Genomic DNA, 10,832 nt, shown 5'->3' on the forward strand with positions numbered 1-10,832 from the left:
TACCTTTTATACTTTACCTGTAATCCTATCTTTTCATAATCAGTTTTATTAAATCAAAAAAACCATAGTCCCTGTGGATCGACACTGCTTATCTATACTACATTTTCCTTTTATTTAAGAAGCTAAAATTATTTTGATAGCAAACGACGGTTATCACTTATGTCTCAACAGAGCCATTTAGAACGAGTATTACAGTGCAACAAATGAGTAATTCACTGTTTGGAGCCATTTAGAACGAGTATTACAGAAGGAGCTCAAATAGTACCATTTTCCCACTTCCAGTAGGAGCTGAAATAACCATGTTTACATCGGAGAGGAAACAAACAGGGAAGCATTCACTTTGCAGTGAATTAAAGTACCTGCAGAAACACAACAAAAACCACCATATGGAGTTATGGATTTGCATCAGCCATTCAGGGAAATAGATAAAATTGATATCGAATTATGCTTATAATCAATTACATGGAAGAGATTTAACTTGAAATCGTAAACTCATCTTTATCATGATTGTAAACATAATGAATGATACTGCAATTAGTTGAAACAATTATCCCATATGAATCTCAACAACGTAGGGTGCTAAATTCCTTCATCGTCAAGCAAAATCCATAAAATGTTATAGTCAAAACCTTAACGTGCGAAAATTTGAAGTTATAGTAAATTACCTGAAATTAAAAGTTGAACGGAAAGGTTCTGGTAAATGGAACACGGATTTCAACGAATATGAATCCATTCGCAAACTCTGTTATTAGTAATCTGAGGCAAGAAAAAAATAAAAAAATAAAAGCTTATACTAACGTTTTTTCTTGAGATTTTCGATTTAATTGGTGTGGATCCCTGCGCTCTGCATCAGGTACCGGATTCCAAACAAAACAAAACAAAAAAAAAATGGAAAAATTCTAAAGGATCGAGGAAAGAACTTGAAAGAAAGCTAGAAGAATAACCTATTGTCGGTAGTTATTGTTAAAGGTACTTAGGACAGCTTATTGGACCTTATCATACCAAACACAATGGAAATAAAAATGTTTCGCGCCTTGATAACTTCATAAAAATCGGAATCAGAAAACAAAAATGTTTACCTTGGGAGAAAGAGGGTTATTCAGTTTCTGCAAGTAGAGGGAAATTTAATCAACGAAGAGAGGAGAAAGAAAATATAACTCAAAACATACAAATTGATTTGATTTCAAACTTTAAACTATTCCATTTGACAGATTGACTTATATGAGATTATGGCGGCAGCTGAAGCAGCGATGCATTGCCCAGCAATATGCAGGAACTGACTTGATTATAGAAATATTCCCCGCCTTCGCAGCGGTTTGCAAAGAATTTAAATTAAATAATTGTTTTTTTTAGATAATAATATTAATAAATCATGGCCACGTCCTTAATTCAATATAAAATATAATGTGAATTTTGGTTATTATATAATATAATCATATGTTTAAATTCAAATTTTGATTTGATTTAGTTTTATATATTATTTTAATATATATATATATATATAATATATATATTGTCGAATTTTTTAATTGTATAGTTTAAAAAATCAAATAAACCCGATTAATTATATAATTGTTTGCGTTATGACAAATGATTAAATAGGAATCTCATTTATTTAAATTAAATTTAAATCTACAATCTATATAACATTAAAAGATTAATAAAAAAATAATAACATTAAAGTCTACTAAGGACTAGTTAGTCTAATTTGATGAGACACTAGATCCATAAGTAAGGTTAGATGTTCGAATCGATGATTGTGAATGAAGTAAACTGATTTGGGAGGAGTTACCCTTAGTACCCAATTCAAGTTAATCAATCTATGTATGAGGAAGATACTTTTAGATTTTAGGGAGGATAATTAGAGATAAGTATAGGATCAGTTCATTCATTATTGTTAAATTAAAAAGGTATGTCTACAAAAATAGTTTTCAAAAATTTTGTAAAAACGTAATTGTGCAAAGAAGTGTCTGATTTCAAAAACATTTTTTTCAATGGACGTACATATATATAATGTTGTCACTTGACCAACCAAATTAATCAGTAGTCCCAATATAGTTTAATATGAGAAATAGGTTTAATTGAATTTTTTATTTAGTTCGAGAGCTTAATTAATTTTATGCTAAATTGGAGGTTCAATTTTATTATTTGAATTAAAATATTATTAAATTGACAAAATGTGTAAGTAATGGGAACTAAATAGATATACTAACTTTTTAACAGTCCTATCAGCTCCTACATTAAATCTTAACAGCTAATGACTTGATTGATAACACTTAAATAATTGAAGTGGTTTGATTGATGAAATTGATAGATCGGTGGCTAAAATGGAATTCACCCATAATTAATTGGACTTGAGTGTAATTTACCCTTAACTTTATACTACAATAGAAAATATTGAATACATAATACTTGGTAATATAAAAATACATGTATAAGATGCAAGAGCAGGATTGTTAGTGGTTCAATTGCGCAAGCTATTGTTTCTTTTATCCACCAGGCAATTTACATCTGTTTAGAGAAGTCATACAAGCTGTAACACAAATAGAGAACCAGAAATATCAACAGAAATAATATATATGAATGGCCAGATTAATTACGCACGACTAACCGCAACGAGCAGGAAGATGTTCTTACATCTACAGTCGAATCGGGCACATAACCGTGGTACTTAAATCCAAAGGCTGTCGGAATGGCAGCTTCGTGACGAGGAATCTCCAGGTCTTCTTCCTAGGATGATATATCTGCATGAACAATATCCCTGCCCTCTTCTGCTGTCTTGACCGTCGAGTTTCAGTTGAATTAATTCCATTTACAATTGTCAGTACATGTAACTCCCCATTTAGAACAATAAAACCAAATGAAGTCTTACAAGCAGCTCTCCTTGGTACACTGCACTCCTTTTGCCAACGATTTAAATCCATGTTGTGCAGATACATAAAGAGATGATGAGCGTGCCATCATACCTAAGATCTAGAGGCTAGAATAAGAATTTGGAATAAATAAAAACGCAAATAACTTCTAATTCTCGCATTAAATCCTTAAGGGGAACTAAAAAGGCAGAGAATGTCTCTAGAGAAAATGCATTTTGTTGATAGTCATAGTAGAGACAGTCAAGCAGTTTAATACAAGCATATAAGAAAATGGAACCAATTAAAAAGAGCGAATGAGCCAAAGGAGAATTAACCTACATTACTCGAACACAGGTATGGTAAGACTTGTCTAAGTTTTTATATATTTGACGGATCCTTAGAGGTCATATCCACATATCCAAGTGTCGGAGTAATTAGGCAAAATGGGTCTAACAAGAGATAAGACAACTATCTGAATCGGAGTCCTAGAAATGCTGAAATGTAAGCTCATTCTTTGAAGTAACCAAGACTTGGCAAGCGATAAACGAGAATACATAGATAAAATCCAATGTTTTTAAAACCGGACCGGACATTGAACCGGTGAAGGTACGGTTCATTGGTTTACTGGTTTAACCGGGTTCGACCGCGGTGGAACCGAATTTTATATAAAATAATATATTTTTTTAATTTACATAATATTCAAAGCAATATTAATATATATGTAACACTTTTTAAGTTTACAATATTAAAAGGTATAAAAATATTACAAGTAACATATATAAATTAAAAACTATAAAATCAAGTGAAACAAAATGATTCAAATCAACTACAACATAATATTTAAGGTAAAACATATTAAATAATAAATATAACTATATAACTATAATCAAAAAAATAAAATTGGGACTTAAAAAAATCATAACAAATGATGTCATTTGCTTTAATTGTTTAAAAAAAAACAATCCCACATGACTAAGAAACATAGAAGAGCATCCCAAAAGTTTAAAAAGAAAATATGAGAACAAAACAATCTCACATGGCTAAGAACATAAAAGAGAATCCCAACTTACTTCTATAAATAATATAGGTTTGACATTCAAAATCATGGAGACTTTTGGTGAGAACAAAGCGAACTATTCTTTCGCTTCAATTGAGCTCAAATTTTAGGCTTCAATCGAACTCTAATTTTTTTTTTGAGTTCGAGCCTTTTCGATTTCAAGTTTTAATATAATATTTGAGTTCGAGTTGAACTTGATAATTTTTAGCTCGTGAGTTTTTGAGTCAAGTTGAGCTTACTTTTAAAGTTTTCAAGTTCGAGTCGAGCTAGCAATACTCGAATTTGACTCGGCTCGTTGAACAAACGACGTCGTTTGGTTTAATTTTTGTTTAAAGAAAAAAAGTGAACCGACGATTCAAATCGATTTTGCCGGTTTTCAGCCGATTCACCCCGGTTTTACAGGTTTTTAGTCGGTCTTCCGGTTCTTTACTGGTTTTGTGCTCATCCGGTTTGGGAGTTAACCGGCCCGGACAGACCACCGGTTCACGGTTCAACCGGTCGAACCAGCCGGTCAATTTTAAAAACATTGATAAAATCTGTGATTCATATCATAAACTGTCAAGTTGGCAAGAGAGTTTATTCTTCTTCATTTTGCATGATACTATTGCTAAATAATGGCAAAAGCATCACAATTGTAAACTAGTTTGTAGTCATTAGAAGATTAGAAGAATTTCAAAACCCCGTTATATTCTAATTTAAAATCAAACAGGAAACTCTAAAATATTCGACTAATTATCTGCCTTAGTCTAACGATAGAAAAATACACAATCTTTGAACTGATTAGGTTGAACCTATTAATGGTAGATTTATAATCCATTAAACTTCGATCCTAGCAAAACCGTCAACTCATTGAAGTACTCGGTAACCCTCTAACATTATAGGCGTGTTTGATTCGGGAAATGTGTGATTACCATGGAAATAGAATTCACATTCCCCGTTTGATTAGCTCGATAATCTTATTCTCAGTAATATTTTATTATTAATATAGATTTGAGTATATTACCGGAAATGTTTACCATTTCTCTTAAATATTGTTAAATTACCGGCGTTTTGGACTAAAATGTCTTTAAATTTTTTTCATTCGAAAATATTTGTCATTGAATAATAAAAATTCTAGAAGGTTAAATTACAAGTTTATCTTTAAACTATTTTAAATTTTAAAAAAATCTATAATTAAAATTTTATGTGAAGTTCAGACGTTAAAATAAAATTTTACCAGTAATTACATTTCTGCTAAACCAACTAAACACAAAATATAACATTCCTAGTAATTATAATCTCTCATAATCTTTTATTTCTACCGATAATCTTACATTCTGTAAACCAACCACAACCTATATCTAATATTCTCAAAGAAACACAAATTTGCAACGCCAGAATTACACAGCTAATTTTTCCAAAAAGGCAATGAATTCAATGACACTAACAATGTGGTTATTAAACAAAAAGAAGAGCACAATTACCTGAGAATATCATAATCATCAAGCATGAAAATAGCAGGAGGATAACACCCTTCTTCATCCTCAACCACAACAATTTTGCTGAACCTCGGCGTCTCCCCTGTTTCCCACATATCCCCAAGTTCCCTCCACTTCCCATCACCATTTTCCTTCAGCTCCATCACCAAAGCATCCTTATAGTACTCGTCGACCGGGAACACACCCGAGACGGTTCTCGAATCCATACCCACCCATCACCCAAAACTCCGTCTCTTCGCCATCTCCACTAACTGTAAACCCCACACAACCAGCTCGAAACCGAGGCAACCCGTCCAATGATTCCCATTAATCTTTTTCCACGTCGTACCTCTCCACCGAACATATCCTACTCCCAGCAGCCCTAAACATGGTGTGCCTGGACCCACCCCCAGCGACGATGATTTGATCGGAGCCGAGAATCGCAGCGCAAGCGAAGCTCCCGCGCGGGGAATCATGGGCGCGAGGCGATCCCAGGAGGAAGTAACGAAGTTATAACGGAAAGTCGAGGAAGAAGGAGAAGGGCGGTCCAGAGAGAAAGAGAGGGTGTCAAGGAGGGAGCCGCCGAGGACGTAGATGTGGGGGCCCAGAGAGATGGAAGTGAAATTGCAGAGGCCGTACTCGTGAGGGTTGCAAGGCATGGGGGATAAGGAACACCAGGCGAGGTGTTCGGGGTCGAAGAGGAAAGGGGAAGAAATGTGGGGATCTTCCGGGAAGATGCAGAGGAGGTGGGAGCGGCGGTTGTGACGGCGGAGGGAGAGGAAGACGTACCAGGGCTTGCAGGTGGGCTTGAGGCGGCAGTGGTTGTAGTACGGGAGGAAGGAAAGGATGAGGGCGGCAACGTCGTTTGGGAGGCCGGGGATTAGGATTTAGTCTTCGCCGATTTCGTGAAGATGGGTCCACGGTGATGATGGAGGAATTGACATTTTCTTCTTCTTTGCCGCCCTTTCCACTGCGAAATTGAGAATCGCTTTGATGAAACTGAAAATCCAATTCATTTCCCAGCCGCTGTATCTTTTGATCTGGGAAATCAAGAAATGCGACGCCCCCCCCCCTCCCCCTTTTCTTGACTTTTAAATCGGAATTGTGTTATTAAGGTTTGGGTTTCAGGATTGGCAATGATTTTCCAAAAGAGGAAATAATCTAGTGACAAAAAATGTCTTATAATATAATTTTAATCAATTTTTTTTGGATTTATCAAAATGACCAACTAAATCACAATGCGATCGATAATTCGTAATGCGATCTCCGGTATCGCAAATCAGTTTCCAGATTCGCAACGCGATTCTGACTATCGCATTGCGATTTCCCAAATTCGTTACGATTTTCCTAATTCGCAATGCGAATACGTAGATCGCAATGCGAATACGTAAATCGCAACGCGATTAACTAAATCGCAATGCGAATTGTGATTTTCATAATTCGCAATGTGAATACGTAAATCGCAACGCGATTAAGTAAATCGCAATGCGAATTAGGAAATCGCAATGCGAATACGTAAATCGCAATGCGAATCTGACTATCGCAATGCGATTTACATAGCGCCATTCGTATTAACGCATATTTTTTCAAATTTCAAACACGAATTTTTTCTAAATATATCGGAAACTGAACCGTCCACAGTAATCGCAACCATAACTCAAACCTAAAATCACAACACTCAGTCCATCTCCATCTCTAACTCTCTACGGCGAAATCCGTCCCCATCTCCGAAGATTTCCGTCCATCGCCGGCGAAATTCCTCACAAATTCACGGTCAGAAATCCCTCACAATCATTCAGAAATGGAAAATCAACATCCGAGGGTTAGTTTTTTTAATTATTTTTATTTTGAAATTTTTGCATTATTTTAGGTTTTTCATATTGAAATTGATGATAAGTTTACTGATAATAATAGATTAACCATTTCATTTAGATTTCTTATTAAATTCATTCGATTGCTGCCAATACTACTAAACTGTTTAGTATTTAACCCTGTGAAGTTAGTATTTGTCTTTGTTTTGTCTTTTGGTTGAAGTAATGCAGAAGAAGAATAGTTTCGAGAATAAAATCGCAACGCGGAAAAATGACTATCGCAACGCGAAATGAAAATCGCAATGAGAGAATCGCAACGCGAAACCAAAATCGCATTGCGATTTTCATTTCGCGTTGCGATTCTCTCGTTGCGATTTCATTTCGCGTTGCGATAGTCATTTCCGCGTTGCGATTTTCATTCTCTCGTTGCGATTTTCATTTCAACCAAAAGACAAAACAGTGTTGCAAATTTTAGTTTCAAGAATAAAACTACTATTTATGTTTATTGTTTTTGGTATATCTTCACAGTGTAGTTTTTAGTATCTAACTTGGTATGTTATTGTTTTGTAGAATTTTTTTGGCTTCATTGACATTAAGGAATAAAGTTAGCCTAGCCACTACAATTGCTTCGAAGCTTTCACCTGCAAAGAAAATTGTTTGAGGAAACCTGCTTCGGGCCATGGCTGAGAGTACATCATCCGGGAGATGCTAATTTGACCCATTTGTGGCTTCAGACCATGACTAGCGATCTACCCGACATTATACAACGTGGTGAGGAAGAGATATGGTTTCATTTTCCACCGGCGTATACTGTTTTGGGCGGAAGGAGTTCTGCTTAATCATTGGTCTACGATTCGGACACGATGATGTAGGCTGGTACACTCGTCATATCACCCGCCCATCATGGTTATCCAGGGTTTTTCCTGATGAGTCAATAGAGAAGCCGAACTTACACGTCGACGACCTGAAGAAATTGTTTAATAAGAAAGATGGTTTTACTCGGATGAATGACGTCGATGTTGTCCGAGTATGCCTTCTACTACTTTTGTATGCCGGCTTTTTAGGCAGAGAGGCCAGACAACCTATTCCTCAGGAGCTAATATTATTGGTAGAGGACCTAAATGCATGGAATCTGTTTCCGTGGGGTTCGTATATATGAAAAGCTACATGGACTAAGTTGTCGTCTGCCTTTGATGACCGCAAAAGTTTGCGGGGCGATGGGTCGAAATACACTTTGTCAGGCTTTGTTTGGGCCTTTAAGGTAAGAATTTCTATATAATTTTCAAAATTATATTAATTATTTAACAATTACTAATGTTGTTATTATATTGTTTGTAGATTTGGATATTCGAGGTTTTCCCCAGCATGCGGACATTGCATTAAAAACCTCAAATGATATTCCTAGGACTATTTCCTGGAAGAGGAAACGTATGTTGGATTGGGAAGACTTAATACCATATGCGACAATAAATAATGTAAGTTAACACAAATACTATCATATATAAACAAGTTATTAATAGTAGACGTTTAACTTTGTTTAAGTTTTTATATTTTTAGGAGGCTAACACTCCATTAATGAGACTGACACCCACGGAGGCTGAGCTTGCCACTGATTGGTGGCAAGCTAGTCAGTTTTTTTGATGGCACGAATGATGCCACTGGTCAATACGAAAACCAGAATTTGGTGCTGAAAGTTGATTGGGATTTGGATTAGGGAAAGGTTGTGGGTTTTGAGATTGTGTTTGGTATTGGAAATATGGTGAAACAATATTTGCTTGGTGATGAAATTGTGGTGGAACCATTAATTTTGAGCACCATAAACTGGGGTTGAAAAACTTAGTTGATTACTACCGCTACTGACCCAACTTCACTACTTCTAGGTTCAACAACATACAATGTAACATCATCACTTGAAACACTAATGTAAGCAATGAATTGTTCAATATCTTCATTGTCGGTTAACAAATAAACTTTACCATTTTTTGATAAGATAGCCTAAATCCACTTAGGGGCTCTAAATTTAATTTATTTGCAACACGTAACATTAGAGTTTCATAAGTTAACTTTTTAATGACAGTTTTAGTTGAAGATTCATGGTTAAATGCATATATTGTAAAACACCATGAACATTCTCCCATGACCCTCCAAAACACAAATCTATCCAAACATGATCAACATTAGATGATTCATTATTGTAAATTAATTTACTAAACAAACGAGCTACGAAACTAAAACTTGTTGCCGGATGGGGAAGGATGTCGTTGGATATAGGAACGGATATCGCCGGAGAGAGTGATAGATGGAGATGGAATGAGTTACGATTTTGGGATTTAGGTTATGAGTTGCTGCTGCTGCGTATTTATATACCCAAAACATTTGTGTTGCGAAATTAAAACCTGTTGCGAATTCAGAAATCGAGTTGCGAATTTGAAATTCAGTATTGCGATAGTCAAAATCTCGTTGCGATTTAGGAAAATCGCAATGCGGTTACGTAAATCGCAATGCGGTTACGTAAATCGCAATGCGGTTACATAAATCGCAATGCGGTTACGTAAATCGCAATGCGGTTACGTAAATCGCAATGCAAATTATGAAAATCGCAATGCGATTACGTAAATTGCAATGCGAATACGTAATCGCAATGTGATTTACGTAATCGCATTGCGATTTTCCTAATTTGCATTGCGTTTACGTAATCGCATTGCGATTTTCCTAATTCGCATTGCGATTTACGTAATCTCATTGTGATTTAAGTATTCGCATTGCGAATTAGGAAAATCGCAACGCGAATTTGGGAAATCGCAATGCGATAGTCAGAATCGCGTTGCGAATCTGGAAACTGATTTGCGATACCGGAGATCGCGTTGCGAATTATCGATCGCATTGCGATTTAGTTGGTCATTTTGGTAAATCCAAAAAGTTGGTTAAAATCGTATATTATAAGGCATTTTTGGTCACTGAGGTTATTTCTCTTTCCAAAAAAAGGAGGAAAGTAAAAAGGGTAAAAGCACTAAAGGATCTATCACTAAAGTTTGAGTAACTCTTTGATACATTTTTCTTCGAGTTAGATTAATGATTTTTATTAAAAAATTTCGACTTAAATTTAAGTTAAAGTTGTTTAATTTTTATTTATCAATTTTAATTAAACTTTTTATTATATTATGGTATTATTTTAAATAAATTAATTTAAATTTTATTTTAATTTTAGTGATTGAATGTGTCATATCCTAGTACGAGGTTAGTTTTCTATTAATATAATATGGAGTTTAAATTAAATGTCTATTTAAATGTGGGTTCATTGGAAATTTTGGAAAGATTAAGGGATTTAAGCAAAAATTTGCCATTCTTTAGGTTAAGAGATTCTAAAATCCATGGCAAAAATTCACCTTCTATTTGATGTGAATTATTAATTTATTCAAAACAAAAAGTTTAGAACCACAAGTTGATAAGATATTTTGATGCAAAGTTTAGTTTTATATCAAAGAACAAGAGAAAAAATTTGGTTACCCTATGATTTGCTTATTTGACCTGTTACAAGCTTTACCCGACCCATCAATATTTTCAGAGTTGGAACAGTAAATCGGACACGATCGATTTAATCTCGTTCACCTAACTCTAAGAAGAATCGAACCCATCAACGATTAGGAATCAACGA

General features: G+C 34.9%; 1 pseudogene; it reads right to left on the reverse strand.

Moving 5' to 3' along the window:
• Positions 1-2,377: 2,377 nt before the first annotated feature.
• On the reverse strand, positions 2,378-6,310 carry LOC120208640 (annotated as a pseudogene).
• Between the last annotated feature and the right edge of the window lie 4,522 nt (positions 6,311-10,832).

The sequence above is a fragment of the Hibiscus syriacus genome, unplaced genomic scaffold, assembly GCF_006381635.1.
Source record: "Hibiscus syriacus cultivar Baekdansim isolate YM2019G1 unplaced genomic scaffold, ASM638163v2 tig00016725_pilon, whole genome shotgun sequence".
NCBI lineage: Eukaryota > Viridiplantae > Streptophyta > Magnoliopsida > Malvales > Malvaceae > Hibiscus > Hibiscus syriacus.